Below are 17,717 nucleotides of genomic sequence, written 5' to 3'. Positions count from 1 at the left end.
GTAGCTTAGATAATTTCAAACCCATTGTTGCACAAGATACTCTCTAGCACAAACAAAGCCTATTTTATTATACCAAACAAACAAGCTCTAGTAACAACCACAAAAACTGATTTGGACTCCAAAGAATACAATCAACAAGTACAAAAGGAAACCACACTGTGATGACTAACGAGATATCATTCTCTATGTTCAAGGAATTGAACTAAGAACTAGCAGAGCAGGAAAACAAAAAAATGTGCAGCAAAAATCAAACACCAAATCCCCAAATTCATGACATTAGTTACCTCCTATTTTTTGTGGCTAACGATCTATAGCACTCACGGATATTCCTACTGGACAATCTCGACCTTGGGATGTTCAACAAGAAATATTCTGTGTTGCCGAGGGTAAATGAGTTTGACCAAGACTCAATCCCGAGAATGATAACCATGGCTACAGATGTTGGCAAGCCGGCCCCATCTTACGCCGGTGCACCGGTAAGTGTCTGTCATCCCTCATGGATATGCTGCTTCTTTTTAAATGTTATTTCTAACTCTCATGGAACTACCCACATCGTGTAGTTGTGCCACATCTCCACCATGTGCTATGCCCATTCCAAGCACTCCGTTGAGGAGCAGTCGGCATCAAGGAACACGGCAAAACCTCCGTTCCAGCCAGCTCCGTCCTGTGGTGGTAGCACAACCAGGACATCTCAGAGGGATGTTCCCAGCCCTGCATCTGCACACCATTTGCTTGATGAACTAACTCCGATGACCATAACTCTTCCAGGGCCGATGGATTTCACCAATTATTTATGGACGTAGTATCCCCACCTGGCAAATTATCCTATGCCTCAACTTTTTGTACACATTGTCTAAAGCATTAATTTTTATTGTGAACTTAGTCATACTCCCTGTATCAATGCAAACTCCCATTTCATGTACCAGGCGAGCGATGAGATGACAGTGCTACCGAAGGAAATAAAGGCTCGTTGCCTCTCGAACCTTACAACTGCACGCGAGCACATCCAGCTTGAGATGTTTAATTTGCTGACAAGATATTTGAGGCCCGTAAGCGCATTTGCACATGTTTTGTAGCACTTGGCTTTGCTCATGGTTTGGGCACGGTGTTCTGCTCAGTGCAGCAGCACTATCTTCAGCCTACAAGCAGATCCAACTCACATATTAACTGCCCGGGGTTCAGCAAGCATGATTATGGGGTAAAAACAAATTATGGCCTACTGACTGCATGTAAATCACTAGTTTTTCTACTCCACTCATCGAACTTTCATGTACATACCTAGTTCTAATGACTACGAGTATAAATCCAACACTAAGTTACTACAAACACCTATTAATGGCAGGATTTTTCCACTCCTCAAAAGTTCTTTCTTTTGCAGCCCTAAATTAATGACTGCAGGAACAAATCCACCACTAACCTCTTATTCCATTCAGGAGCACGGGGATTCATCTTCCCAGTTGAAAAATTTGACGTCGGGGGTGAGATCTCTCTCCTATCCATGGCCGCCGCTACCCTGGCCGCCAAGATCTGAGCTTCGACACTGTCCACCGCCCATTCCTGCTCCACCGCCTCCTGCTCCGCCACCATATCGCCTCCCGTCAGTGCTGTCGACACAGGGGGTGGCACCAAGCTCTCTACGACCTCCTCCAGGGAAAGTGCATCTGATTCAGGCCGAAACCAAATTATGTCAATCACTAAATCCAGGGGAATAAGAATAGAGACTAGATTGCTAGACAAGCAAGGATGTGCGTAGGCCATGTAGAATGGTTGATAAGATAGTCTTATCTTAAGTCTTGCATGTAATTTAAAGATACCCATACCGTTCCCTCAAGTCAGGGTTTCTCCTTCCTCTCGGGGCGATCTACGTCGCCACCGTTGTGACCTATGATTCCGTCCATCTATCCTCGGTAGGGGGCGTTTCGGCGCTCGCTGGTCCAGGCAGTGGTGGGGGAGGGGAGAAGTTAGGGTTCCTGTAGAAGGCCCGATCGATCTGTCGGGTTAGGGATCGAGAGAAGATGGCATCAGACAGGGCTTTGGGGTCTACTACGGCACGACTACCGATGATGATCTCGACGACGTGGTGTTTGATGACAAGGAAGCGCTGCCAGAGGCGGCTCGATGGATAGCACTCGCGAGGGTCCACTATGCCAAAACCTATAGCCAATATTGGTTCTTCAAGAACATGGGAGCAGCATGGGATCTTGCCCAAGAGGTACAGTTCAAGCCTTTGGAGGAAAACCTGTACACGGTCTAGTTTTCATGCTTGGGAGATTGGGAAGGAGTAACCCAATAAGGGCCTTGGCACTTCATTGTAGGCGTCATTATTCTTAAGCCTTATGATGGTTTGGCGAAACCTTCAACTGTCCAGCTTGACACCATTGAGATTTGGGTGCAAATTCATGATATACTACCCCTGTATGCTCACCTAGTGCCATCTTTGCCGGCAAAGGTGGGTGAAGTACTATTTGCTGAACCACAATCGCAAGATTTCACGGGTAATTTCCACCATGTATGGGTCAGAATCAACGTTACTAAGCCTTTGAAGAATGCAGAGAATTATACGATGAAATATGAGAAACTCCCTGATTAGTATGCGGTTTGTGGCATGTTGGGCCACTTGTTCAAGGAGCATGGCACGGGTATCCACCCCCATCTGTGTTGGTGTTAAGGATCTAAAGGAATCTTGGGCTTTGCGTACGGGGCAGGGCCCAGGTGGTGGCCGTGGACCTATAGGCGGACGTCGGGGAGGCGGTAGTGGCCGAGGAAGAAATGCACGGACTGACCATGATGCTGCTCATGATGGAGGAGGTGAACATGGCACAAATGTTGATACATAGATGGATGAGGCAGAGCTCAACGGGAAGAGGGCGCAACCGAATGCGATAGGGGCTGCCCAGGTGGTCACATCAGGCGGATCCAGTAATGGCGGTGTGCTAGATTTACCTCCGCCACAGACACCGTTGAGACCACCACCTAAGCAAGAGCAGAAGAGGGAGAAAATAGGAATGACAGGGGAGAAGAGTACACAAGAGAAGAGAAACAACAAGAAAGGCAGCAAACTATCAGATGCAACATCGGAGGACTCCCAGGTGGAGTACCGTCGGGCACAGTGAGTCTCCTTAGCTGGAACTGCTGTGGCGTGGGCAAGGCCGCGATAGTCCGAGAGCTCCGTGAGCTAGCACGGAAATTTGCCCCTACCCTGCTTTGTATCGTGGAAACTCAAATTGATAGAATTAGGGTAGAAAATCTAACAAGTACCCTCGGTTATGATAATGCTTTTGCTGTTAGTAGTCAGGGCCGCAGTCATGGACTTTTCGAAAAATCCAATAAAGATTGAAATTTTCGACTATTCCATGTATCATATAGATTGCAAGGTGGATGAACCAGGACATGACCCTTGGAGAGCCTCGTGTTTCTATGGAGAGGCACAAACGCAACTACGTCACCAGACGTGGGATACGATGAAAGGGATTGCAAGTTTGAGTAAGCTTCCGTGAATATGTTTTGGTGATTTCAATGAGGTACTACGTCCGTAAGAACAAGAAGGAGTTGGGGAACGGAGCAATGCCCAAATACAAGGCTTTCGGGATGCAGTGGATATTTGCATGTTGGAAGATATAGGCTATCAGGGTAACTTTTGGACATGGGAGAAAAAGGTCACTAGAGGAAGCTACACCCATGTTCGTCTAGATAGGGCGCTTGCATCAGCTGAATGGGTTGCGATATTCCCGAATGCACATGTGAAGCATCTTACTACAGCGTCAAGTGATCATAGCCCGATCTTGATCAATATGGAGAATGAACAAGTTCGCCCTCCAGCTAAACCTCCCTTCCGATACGAGGTGATGTGGGAGACTCATGGGGAATGGAATGATACTATGAGGCAATATTGGAATGGTGATCACCCGGCTCTGAACCTGGAGTAGTTGTGAGCTAAAATTACTGTCTGGGGAACTATTTGGGCAAGTGGAATAGGGAGACGTTCGGGAGTGTTCGAAAGGAGATTAGAAAACTGTTGGAGGAGCAGGAACGCCTACGTGGGGATCCAACAAGAACGGGACTGTCACACCTTGAGATTAAAATAAATGAATGACTAGTTGAACTTTATCACCGTGAAAAGCTCATGTGGCGGCGCTCGAGAATTGAATGGGTAGCATCGGGGGACAAGAATACTAAATTCTTCCATCTTCGAGCAAGTAGGAGGAGGAAGAAAAACATGATAAAAGCGTTGTCTAATGTGTTTGGTGTTACTGTTGAGGATCTAGCCGAACTAAAGGAGATGGTTACAGATTTCTATAAGAGCCTGCATAACACTAAGGGGGTAACAAACATGGAGCTGGTCCTCCAACATGTCCCTACCAAGGTGACACATTAGATGAATGACATGTTGATGGCACTATATACAAAAGAAGAGGTTAAGAAGGCGCTCATTCAAATGGGACCGACCAAGGCACCGGGCCCAGATTGATTCCCATCACATTTTTACCAGAAACATTGGGAAATCTGTGGAGATGAGGTGACCATGGCCGTACTGAGGATAATTCAGGGGGATGAGATTGTAGAGTGTGTTAATGACACGGTGCTGGTACTTATCCCCAAGGTGATAAATCCAACGCTCTTATCACAATTTATTCCTATTAGTTTATGTAATGTCATATACAAAATTCCTTCCAAACTTGTTGCGAATAGGTAGAAACTTATCCTGCCAAAGATAATATTAGAGGAGCAATCTGTGTTCATCCCAGGACGGTTGATAACTGACAATATTATATGTGCTTATGAATGCTTGCATTTTATGAAGAGAAGCAAAGCCGAAACAAATAGTCATTGTGCGTTGAAGTTGGACATGATGAAGGCATATGACAGATTAGAATGGTCGTACCTCGAGGCTATCATGATCAAATTGGGTTTTGCACAACAATGGGTACATATCATAATGAGCATGATCAGTTTAGTATCCTTTTCAGTTATATTCAACGGAGAGAAGCTTGAGTCCTTCAAACCATCACGAGGTATCTGACAGGGAGATCCAATCTCCCCCTATCTTTTCTTGATCACAGAAGAGGGCTTTTGTGCCTACTAAAAACTAGTTCTCAGTCATCTGTGCTTGAGGGGATTAAGGTGGAAAACACAGCTCCGACTGTCAACCACCTCCTCTTTGCGGATGACAGCCTGTTGTTGTTCAAGGCTAGTACAGAGGGGCGGCGGAGGTTTCTAACATTTTGGAGATATATTGTAATTCATTGGGACAGTGAATCAACCACGACAAATCATCTATATTTTTCAGTAAAAGGATACCCATAATAGATGAGAGATAGCATCAAAGCTACTTTAAATGTTCATAATGAGTCACTGAATGAGCGTTATTTGGGCATGCCCATGGATGTGGGACAGTCCAAGATGAACACATTCAAATATCTCTAAGATAGAGTTTGGGAAAAGGTGAAGGGTTGGATGGAGAAGCTCTTATCGGCAGGTGGGAAAGAAGTCCTGATTAAAGCAGTGGCTCAAGCTCTGCCCATCTATTATATGGCATGTTTCAGATTTCCTAGGGTTCTATGTGAGAATATCTCCTCCATAATTCAACAATTCTAGTGGGGAAGCAAAGTGGGTAAACACAAACCAGCATGGGTGGCATGGGATATTTTGACACGGCCAAAACATCTTGGAGGCCTTGGCTTTCGGGACATGGAGATTTTTAACCTTGCTTTATTAGCAAGACAAGCATGGAGGGTACTTTGTGATCCCTCATCACCCAGTGCACAAATTTTGAAGGCAACTTACTTCCCTCAAACTTCTCTAATGGAGGCGGAGCTTGGCAGCAGACCCTCGCAAATTTGGCGAGCAGTCCTAGATGGACGAGACATGCTCAGGCAAGGCTTAATACGGAGGATTGGCAATGGGCTAACAAACGAAATTTGGACACAAAACTGGTTGCCACGTTTTGGTATGATGTGGCCTATAGCACCACTAATCCCCAACCCACCACAATTGGTCTCAAAATTAATAATTGCGGCTAGAGCAAACTGGAACGAGCGGCTAGTCCGGTCAGTTTTTGTGCCAATTAATGCTGAAGCAATATTAGCAATTCCCTTGTGTACACGGAATCTAGATGATTTTTGGGCATGGAGCGAAGAGAGAAGTGGTTCTTTCTCTATCAAATCACCATACAGACTTATCATGCACACAAAGACAATCAGGGAGAACTGGATTGAGGAACATGACAGTACTTCCGTAGCGGACAATGCAGGCAGTGAATGGAAGGATTTATGGAAGACGGGAGTACCTTCAAAACTCAAGTTGTTTCTGTGGCGACTTGCATGGCGTTCCATCCAAACAGAAGATGTACTGGAGCATAGAAACATGGCAACATCGTCGACATGTGCATTATGTGGAGCGAGGGATTCGTGGAGACATGTGTTGCTAAACTACTCGATGGCCTACAATGTATGGGCGCTGGCAGATGAGACAATTTTGGACCAGATGCGTCGTTTTGATAGCGATAACGTAAGGGATTGGCCATTCGCTATGAAGAAGGCCTTGAGAGCGATCTTTTTGTCCATATGATAGTCACACTATGGGCTATTTGGGCAGCGAGAAGAAAGGCCGTCTATGAGGACATTTTTTAGAGTCTGTTCTCGACCCACTGCTTTGTCAACTCATTTTTGAATGATATTGAAATAGTGAAGAAACCGGATAGTGTTGCAGCGAACCCGGAACCAGTGCGACCGTCACATTGGATCCAACCTCCTCCTGGCATGATGAAAGTGAATGTTAATGCGGCTACTAGGCGGAGATCGAGCTTTGGTGCGGTTGCTGCAGTGTGTAGGAACAGGGAGGGAGCATATCTGGGGGCGTCAGCAATTGTGTTCAAAGGTATTTATGATCCAGCAACTCTAGAAGTATTAGCAGTCCGGAAATCAATGGCGCTAGCATAGGATCTCCACCTGTGAGCGATTCACGTTGCAACTGATTGCAAGGGCATTGTGGAGAATATCGGTCGTAAGAATAGTCCTAGCTATGGTGCTATTATACATGAGATCATGGATTACTCTCGTAGTTTTCAGTCGTTGAATTTTGTGCATGAGTTTATGAGCTCAAATTTCGATGATCACAATATAGCAAAGCATGCTTTGAAACTGGGGGCCGGCCGCCATGTCTGGTTAGGCAACCCTGGTGAACTTCAGTTCGTCCCTGTAAATGCGGTGACGGTTTAATAAAAGCGGTGCTGATTGTCTAAAAAATATAATTTAGAGATGACAAAAAAAGTCTACAATGGGTCATCTCTTAGCCTTATCTTCAATAACTAGCCATTCCTAAAAATGTGGTGAGACATATTGTGCTAAGAGATCATATCTTGTCTTCTCTTAAATAAGAGAAGACATGCCTTTTCTTATGAGTTCTCTCACCTCCACCTCATCATTTATCTTACATGGAACTTTTCAGATAGCACCATTGTACATGCTCGTACTCGCGCATCGGCTATAGCAGGAACTCCATGGTGCCTCGCTGCTGGCACTCCTCTCTACGACCCAGTCCCCAGCTCCCAAATGAGCTCCGCCCTAATGACAGCCGATTTCCTGCCTAAACCCACCGAACAGAAAGTGAATTTCTTTTTTTAGAAAGTATCTAGTCCACAGATCAGATGGGTATGCCGATTCCGACCCACAGCCCACCTCATCAATGTCAAACGGACGCTACCCTGCCGTGAAAATAGGGCCCACCAACCACCCGCGGTCGACTACGTATTTCTGAACAGTGTCCATTTTCTGGCAGCCAACCAGCGCCTGCAAAAAGGTATGGACCACATCCATATGCGTCACTCAATGTCCAGGATTCTGAGCTCATTTGAGCTCGTGCTCAATAACTCCATGTCCCAAGTTTCCTTTCTATGTTTTAAAAATCATGAAGTTATGCTTGTTTTACCTTCCTATGTAAGTTTATTCTTGTTCCCATAAGTTGTTTGCTCACAAAATCCCTATGCATAGGAAGTGGGTTAGACTTAAATGTGCTTGTCATATGCTTCATGATGCTCCCATTATGCTTCAATTCCTATATTTTATGTGAGCATCATTGAAATCATCATCATGCATAGCTGAAAAGGCATTAAAGAAAAGCGCTTGTTAGGAGACAACCCAACACTTATACCTACTGTTTTTGTGCGTTCAGATGATTATCCTACTGTATTATTCATATTTTGTAGCTTTTTTTCAATAAAGGGCCAAGTAAGACCTTTTGGATGATCTATGGTGATAGTTGATTCGATCTTGCTAAGAAAAGAAACTTTTACGCTCAGGAAAACAATTCTCTTTTTCAATAGAAGCATAATAAAATACTGATTATTTTTGCAGAAGATTAATTAATAATCAAATTGCTTAGGTCATCCTAATTTTTCAGAATTTTTGGAGTTACAAAAGTGTTCAAGATTTAAAGATTACTAGAGACTGTCCTGTTTTTGATAGATTCAGTTTTTGATGCATAGTTTGCTTATTTTCTAGTTTCCATGGCTTATATTTATTAATATAAATTGTAGAAATGATAGGGTGCTGTAGGAATCATGTGAGAAAAATTAGGAATCTTGTGTTGACAGTACCTAAGTTGTGATTTGCTTTATTTTACTAATGGAGCTTACGAGTTTTCTATTAAGTTTTGTGTTGTGAAGTTTTCAAGTTTTGGGTAAAGATTCAATGGATTATGGAATAAGGAGTGGCAAGAGCCTAAGCTTGGGGATGCCCAAGGCACCCGAAGGTAATATTCAAGGACAACCAAGAGCGTAAGCTTGGGGATGCCCCGGATGGCATTCCCTCTTTCGTCTTCGTTCATCGGTAACTTTACTTGAGGCTATATTTTTATTCACCACATGATATTAGTTTTTCTTGGAGCGTCATTTTATTTTATTAGGATTAGCTTGTTATTTGAATGATATCCCAAGATCTGAAATTCTTAATTGTTAGAGAGTCTTCACATAGTTACATAATTATTCGACTACTCATTGATCTTCACTTATATCTTTTATAGTAGTTTGTCATTTGCTCTAGTGCTTCACATATATCTTTTTAGAGCACGGAGATAGTTTTATTTTCAAGAAATTAATGAACTCTCATGCTTCACTTATATTATTTTGAGATTCTTAAACAGCATGGTAATTTTCTTAGGTTATGAATTTAGTCGTAATATGATGGGCGTCCAAGAGGGATATAATAAAAACTTTCATATAAGTGCATTGAATACTATGAGAAGTTTGATTCCTTATGATTGTTTTTTGAGATATAAAGATGGTGATATTAGAGTCATACTAGTGAGTGGTTGTGAATTTGATAAATTATTGTGTTGAGGTTTGTGATTCCCGTAGCATGCACGTATGGTGAATCGTTATGTGATGAAGTCAGACATGCTTTATTTGTTGATTATCTTCCTTATGAGTGGCGGTCGGGGACAAGCGATGATTTTTTCCTACCAATCTATCCCCCTAGGAGCATGCGCATAGTACTTTGTTTCGATGACTAATAGATTTTTGCAATAAGTATGTGAGTTCTTTATGACTAATATTGAGTCCATGGATTATATGCACTCTCACCTTTCCGCCATTGCTAGCCTCTCTAGTGCCGTGCAACTTTCGCCGGTACCATAAACCCACCATTTACCTTCCTCAAAACAGCCACCATACCTACCTATTATGGCATTTCTATATCCACTCCGAGATATATTGCCATGCAACTTTCCACCGTTTCGTTTATTACAACATGCTTCATCATTGCCATATTGCTTTGCATGATCATGTAATTGACATCGTGTTTGTGGCAAAGCCACCGTTCATAATTCTTTCATACATGTCAATCTTGATTCATTGCACATCCCGGTACACCACCGTAGGCATTCACATAGAGTCATATTTTGTTCTAAGTATCGAGTTGTAATATTTGAGTTGTACATAAATAAAAGTGTGATGATCCTAATTATTAGAGCATTGTCCCATGTGAGGAAAGGATGATGGAGACTATGATTCCCCCACAAGTCGGTATCAGACTCTGGACGAAAAAAAGAGACCAAAAAATGGAAAGAAGGTCTAATAAAAAATGAGAGAAAAGAGAGAAGGGGCAATGCTACTATCCTTTTACCACACTTGTGCTTCAAACTAGCACCATGATCTTCATGATAGAGAGTCTCCTATGATATCAATTTCATATACTAGTGGGAATTTTCATTATATAACTTGGCTTGTATATTACAATGACGGGCTTCCTCAAGATGCCCTAGGTCTTCGTGAGCAAGCAAGTTAGATGCACACCCACTCAGTTTTCTTTTTGAGCTTTCATAAACTTTTAGCTCTAGTGCATCCGTTGCATGGAAATCCCTACTCACTCACATTGATATCTATTAATGGGCATCTCCATAGCCCATTGATACGCCTAGTTGATGTGAGACTAACTCCTTCTTTTCGTCTTATCCACAACCACCGTCTATTCCACATATAGTGCTATGTCCATGGCTCACGCTCATGTATTGCTTGAAAGTTGAAAAGGTTTGAGAACATCAAAAGTATGAAATAATTGCTTGGCTTGTCATCGGGTTTGTGCATGATTTGAGTATTTTGTGTGATGAAGATGGAGCATAGCCAGATTATATGATTTAGTAGGGATAAGCTTTCCTTGGCCATGTTATTTCGAGAAGACATAATTGCCTTGTTAGTATGCTTGAAGTATTATTGTTTTTATGTCAATATTAAACTTTTGTTTTGAATCTTATGGATCTGAATATTCTTGCCACAATAGAGAAGATTACATTGATAAACATGTTAGGTAGCATTCCACATAAAAAATTCTATTTTTATCATTTAACTACTTGATGACGAGCAGGTATTAAGCTTGGGGATGCTTGATACGTCTCCAACGTATCTATAATTTTTTTATTGTTCCATGCTATTATATTATCTATCTCGGATATTTTATATGCATTTATATGCTATTTTATATGATTTTTGGGACTAACCTATTAACCTAGAGCCCAGTGCTAGTTTCTGTTTTTTCCTTGTTTTTGAGTTTCGCAGGAAAGGAATATCAAACTGAGTCCAATTGACCTAAAACTTTACGACGATTGTTTTTGGACTAAAAGAAGCCCACAGAGTACCGGATATGCACCAGAGGAGTCCCGAGGCCTCCACATGGGTGGAGGGCGCCCCCACCCCCTAGGGCGCGCCCTCCGACCTTGTGGGACCCTCGTGGAGTCCCCTGACTTGTTATCGACGCAAACACCTCCTATATATCCCAAAACCTCCAGAACAGAACCTATATCGGGAGTTCCGCCACCGCAAGCCTCTGTAGCCACCAAAAACCAATCGGGACCCTATTCCTGCACCCTGCCGAGGGGGAAATCATCACCGGTGGCTATCTTCGTCATCCCATGACGAGGAGGGAGTAGTTCACCATTGGGGCTGAGGGTATGTACCAGTAGCTATGTATTTGATCTCTCTCTCTCTCTCTCTCTCTCGTATTCTTTATTTGGCACGATCTTGATGTACCGCGAGCTTTTCTATTATAGTTGGATCTTATGATGTTTCTCCCCCTCTACCTTCTTGTAATGGATTGAGTTTTCCCTTTGAAGTTATCTTATCGGATTGAGGCTTTAAGGATTTGAGAACACTTGATGTATGTCTTGCATGTGCTTATCTATGGTGACAATGGGATATTCACGTGATCTACTTGACGTATGTTTTGGTGATCAACTTGCGGGTTCTGTGACCTTGTGAACTTATGCATAGCGGTTGGCACACGTTTTCGTCTTGACTCTCCGGTTGAAACTTTGGGACACCCTTTGAAGTTCTTTGTGTTGGTTTGAATAGATGAATATGAGATTGTGTGAGGCATATAGTATAATCAAACCCGAGGATACTTGTGGTGACATTGGAGTATCTAGGTGACATTAGGGTTTTGGTAGATGTGTATCTTGAAGTGTTATTTTAGTACGAACTCTAGGTCTGTTTCTGACACTTATAGGAATAGCCCAATAGATCGATCAGATAGAATAACTTTGAGGTGGTTTCGTACCCTACAATAATCTCTTGGTTTGTTCTCCGCTATTAGTGACTTTGGAGTAACTCTTTGTTGCACGTTGAGGGATCGTTATATGATCTAATTATGTTATCATTGTTGAGAGAACTTGCACTAGTGAAAGTATGAACCCTAGGCCTTGTTTTGAAGCATTGCAATACCGTTTTTGCTCACTTTTGTTACTAGTAACCTTGCTGTTTTTATATTTTCAGATTGCAAAAACCTATATCCACTATCCATATTACGCTTGTATCACCATATCTTCGCTGAACTAGTGCACCTATACAATTTACCATTGTATTGGGTGTGTTGGGGACACAAGAGACTCTTTGTTATTTGGTTGGAAGGTTGCTTGAGAGAGACCATCTTCATCCTACGCCTCCCACGGACTGATAAACCTTAGGTCATCCACTTGAGGGAAATTTGCTACTATCCTACAAAACACTGCGCTTGGAGGCCCAACACAAGTCTACAAGAAGAAGGTTGTGTAGTAGGCATCATTCTACCTTCGGGATTAGTTTTAGACCTGGATAATTGTTATTTGGTGCCAGCGTTGAGCATGAACATTATATCTAGATCTTTTTTAATGTGAGATGGTTATTCATTTAAATCAGAGAATAATGGTTGTTCTATTTATATGGTGCCAGTGGTCTATTTTTGTTGAATCTCGATTGTGGTGATACACATATTCATAATATTGATGCCAAAAGATGCAAAGTTGATAATGATAGTGCAACATATTTGTGGCATTGCCGTTTAGGTCATATTGGTGTAAAGTGCATGAAGAAACTCTGTGTAGATGGGCTTTTGGAATCACTTGATTATGAATCATTTGATACTTACGAACCATGCCTCATGGGCAAGATAACTAAAACTCCATTCTCTAGAACAATGGAGCGATCTAATGACTTATTGGAAATAATACATACCGATGTATGCGGTCCGATGAGTGTTGAAGCTCGTGGAGGGTATCGTTATTTTCTAACCTTCACACATGATTTGAGCAGATATGGGTATATCTACTTCATGAAACACAAGTCTAAAACATTTGAAAAGTTCAAAAAAATTCAGAGTGAAGTGCAGAATCATCGTAACAGGAAAATAAAGTTTCTACGATCTGATCGCGGAGGCGAATATTTGAGTTACAAGTTTGGCCTTCATTTTAAACAATGTGGAATAGTTTCACAACTGACGCCACCTGGAACACCACAGCGTAATGGTCTGTCCAAACATCGTAACCGTACTTTATTAGATATGGTGCAATCTATGATGTCTCTTACCGATTTACCACTATCATTTTGGGGTTATGCATTAGAGACAGCTACATTCACGTTAAATAGGGCACCATCTAAAGCCATTGAGACGACACCGTATGAACTATTGTTTGGCAAGAAACCTAAGTTGTCGTTTCTTAAAGTTTGGAGTTGCGACACTTATGTCAAAAGGCTTCATCCTGATAAGCTTGGACCCAAATCGGAGAAGTGTGTCTTCATAGGATAACCTAAGGAAACAATTGGGTACACCTTCTACCACAAATCCGAAGGCAAGATATTTGTTGCCAAGAATGGAAACTTTCTAGAGAAGCAGTTTCTCTCGAAAGAAGTGAGTGGGAGGAAAGTAGAACTTGATGAGGTAATTGTACCTTCTCTCGGATTGGAAAGTGGCTCATCAGAGGAATCCGTTCCCGTGATACCTACACCAACTAGAGAGGAAGCTAACGATGATGATCATGAAACTTCAGATCAAGTTACTATAGGACCTCGTAGGTCGAACGGAGCACGTTCCGCACCAGAGTGGTATGGTAACCCTGTTCTGGAAGTCATGTTACTAGACCATGACGAACCTATGAACTATGAAGAAGTGATGATGAGCCCAGATTCTGATAAATGGCATGAGGCCATGAAATCTGAGATAGGATCCATGTATGAGAACAAAGTGTGGACTTTGGTTGACTTGCCCGATGATCAGCGAGCCATAGAGAGTAAACAGATCTTCAAGAAGAAGGCTGATGCTGATGGTAATGTTATTGCCTACAAAGCTCGACTTGTCACAAAAGGCTTTCTACAAGTTCAAGGAGTTGACTATGATGAGACCTTCTCACCCGTAGCGATGCTTAAGTCTGTCTAAATCATGTTAGAAATTGCCGCATTTTATGATTATGAAATCTGGCAAATGGATGTCAAAACTGCATTCCTTCATGGATTTCTTAAAGAAGAGTTGCATATGATGCAACCATAACATTTTGTTGATCCTAAAGGTGCTAACAAAGTGTGCAAAGGTCCAACGATCCATCTATGGACTTGTGCATGCTACCTCTTGAGCACTGCGTTGGTTTTCCTCGAAGAGGAAGGGATAATGCAGCAAAGTATCGTAAGTATTTCCCTTAGTTTTTGAGAACCAAGGTATCAATCTAGTAGGAGGCTACGCGTGAGACCCTCGTACCTGCACAAAACAAATAAATCCTCGCAACCAACGCAAATAGGGGCTGTCAATCCCTATAAGGCCACTTACGAGAGTGAGATCTGATAGATATGATAAGATAATATTTTTGGTATTTTTGTGATAAAGATGCAAAGTAAAATAAAGGCAAAGTAAATAGCAAAGGAAATAACTAAGTAGTAGGAGATTAATATGATAAAGATAGACCCGGGGGCCATAGGTTTCACTAGTGGCTTCTCTCGAGAGCATAAGTGTTCTACGGTGGGTGAACAAATTACCGTTGAGCAATTGACAGAACTGAGCATATTTATTGGAATATTTAGGTATGATCATGTATATAGGCATCACATCCGAGACAAGTAGACCGACTCCTGCCTGCATCTACTACAATTACTCCACTCATCGACCGCTATCCAGCATGCATCTAGAGTATTAAGTTAAAAACAGAGTAATGCCTTAAGCAAGATGACATGATGTAGAGGGATAGACTCATGCAATATGAAGAAAACCCCATCTTGTTATCCTCGATGGCAACAATACAATACGTGCCTTGCTGCCCCTACTGTCACTAGGAAAGGACACCGCAAGATTGAACCCAAAGCTAAGCACTTCTCCCATTGCAAGAAAGATCAATCTAGTAGGCCAAACCAAACTGATAATTCGAAGAGACTTGCAAAGATAACCAATCATACATAAAATAATTCAGATATGATTCAAATATTATTCATATATAGACTTGATGATAAAGCCACAATTCATCGTTCTCAACAAACACACCGCAAAAAGAAGATTACATCAAATAGTTCTCCACAAGAGAGGGGGATAACATTGTATTGAGATCCAAAAAGAGAGAAGAAGCCATCTAGCTACTAACTATGGACTCGTAGGTCTGAAGTAAACTACTCACACTTCATCGGAGAGGCTATGGTGTTGATGTAGAAGCCCTCCGTGATCGATGCCCCCTCTGGCGGAGCTCTGGAACAGGCCCCAAGATGGGATCTCGTGGATACAGAAAGTTGCGGCGGTGGAATTAGGTTTTTGGCTCCGTATCTGATTGTTTGGGGGTACGTAGGTATATATAGGAGGAAGGAGTACGTCGGTGGAGCAACAGGGGGCCCACGAGGGTGGAGGGCACGCCTGGGGGGGGGGGGTAGGCGCGCCCTCCTACCTCATGGCCTCCTCTTTTATTTCTTGACGTAGGGTCCAAGTCTCCCGGGTCTTGTTCGTTGAGAAAATCACGTTCCCGAAGGTTTCATTCCGTTTGGACTCCGTTCGATATTCCTTTTATCGGAAACCCTAAAATAGGCAAAAAAACAACAATTCTGGGCTGGGCCTCCGGTTAATATTTTAGTCCCAAAAATAATATAAAAGTGGATAATAAAGCCTAATAATGTCCAAAATAGTAGATAATATAGCATGGAGCAATCAAAAATTATAGATACGTTCGAGATGTATCAAGCATCCCCAAGCTTAATTCTTGCTCGTCCTTGAGTAGGTAAATGATAAAAACAGAATTTCTGATGCGGAGTGCTAATTGGCATAATTTTAATGTAATTCTTCTTAATTGTGGTATGAATATTCAGATCAGAAAGATTCAAGACAAAAGTTCATATTGACATAAAAATAATAATACTTCAAGCATACTAACTAAGCAATTATGTCTTCTCAAAATAACATGGCTAAAGAAAGTTATCCCTACAAAAATCATATAGTCTGGCAATGCTCCATCTTTACCACACAAAATATTTAAATCATGCACAACCCCGATGACAAGCCAAGCAATTATTTCATACTTTTGACATTCTCAAAACTTTTTCAATTTTCACGCAATACATGAGCGTGAGCCATGAACATAGCACTATAGGTGGAATAGAATGGTGGTTGCGGAGAGGACAAAAAGGGAGAGGACAGTCTCACATCAACTAGGCGTATCAACGGGCAATGGAGATGCCCATCAATAGATATCAATGTGAGTGAGTAGGGATTGCCATGCAACGGATGCACTAGAGCTATAAGTATATGAAAGCTCAAAAAGAAACTAAGTGGGTGTGCATCCAACTTGCTTGCTCATGAAGACCTAGGGCATTTTGAGGAAGCCCATCATTAGAATATACAAGCCAAGTTCTATAATGAAAATTTCCTACTAGCATATGAAAGTGATAACATGAGAGACTCTCTACTATGAAGATCATGGTGCTACTTTGAAGCACAAGTGTGGTAAAAGGATAGTAGCATTGTCCCTTCTCTCTTTTTCTCTAATTTTTTTATTTGGGCCTTTTATCTTTTATTGGCCTCTTTTCTTTCTTTCTTTTTTTTCGTCCGGAGTTTCAACCCGACTTGTGGGGGAATCATAGTCTCCATCATCCTTTCCTCACTGGGACAATGCTCTAATAATGATGATCATCACACTTTTATTTTTCTTACAACTCGATACTTTGAACAAAATATGACTCTATATGAATGCTTCCGGCGGTGTATCGGGATATGCAATGAATCAAGAGTGACACGTATGAAAGAATTATGAATGGTGGCTTTGCCACAAATGCAATGAATCAAGAGTGACACGTATGAAAGAATTATGAATGATGCTAACCAATATGACAATGATGGAGGTGTCATAATAAACGGAACAGTGGAAAGTTGCATGGCAATATATCTCAGAATGGCTATGGAAATGCCATAATAGGTAGGTATGGTGGCTGTTTTGAGGAAGGTATATGGTGGGTGTATGATACCGGCGAAAGGTGCGCGGTATTAGAGAGGCTAGCAAAGGTGGAAGGGTGAGAGTGCGTATAATCCATGGACTCAACATTAGTCAGAAAGAACTCATATACTTATTGCAAAAATCTACAAGTTATCAAAGCAAAGTATTACGCGCATGCTCCTAGGGGGATAGATTGGTAGGAAAAGACCATTGCTCGTCCCCGACCGCCACTCATAAGGAAGACAATCAATAAATAAATCATGCTCTGACTTCATCACATAACGGTTCACCATACGTGCATGCTACGGGAATCACAAGCTTCAACACAAGTATTTCTCAAATTCACAACTACTCAACTAGCACAACTTTAAAATCACCATCTTCATATCTCAAAACAATTATCAAGCATCGAACTTCTCATAGTATTCAACACACTCATAAGAAAGTTTTATTATTAATCTTATATACCAAGCATATTAGGATTTTAAGAAAATTAGCATGCTATTAAAGACTCTCAAAATAATCTA

The 17,717-nt window shown here is 41.9% G+C and overlaps 1 long non-coding RNA gene across 1 annotated transcript; it reads right to left on the bottom strand.

The window, feature by feature from the left end:
* Window positions 1-983: 983 nt before the first annotated feature.
* LOC125546790 (uncharacterized) lies at window positions 984-1,750 on the bottom strand. The gene is made up of 2 exons (XR_015599697.1): window positions 1,418-1,750; window positions 984-1,139 (listed from the first exon to the last, which is right to left on the bottom strand). It is a non-coding gene; the product is annotated as an uncharacterized LOC125546790 (long non-coding RNA).
* Window positions 1,751-17,717: the final 15,967 nt, after the last annotated feature.

The sequence above is a fragment of the Triticum urartu genome, chromosome 3A, assembly GCF_056163025.1.
Source record: "Triticum urartu cultivar PI428250 chromosome 3A, HENAU_Tu73, whole genome shotgun sequence".
Lineage (NCBI taxonomy): Eukaryota > Viridiplantae > Streptophyta > Magnoliopsida > Poales > Poaceae > Triticum > Triticum urartu.
The sequence above is the reverse complement of the archived record's forward strand: the minus strand, read 5'-3'. Positions and strand labels throughout refer to the sequence as shown.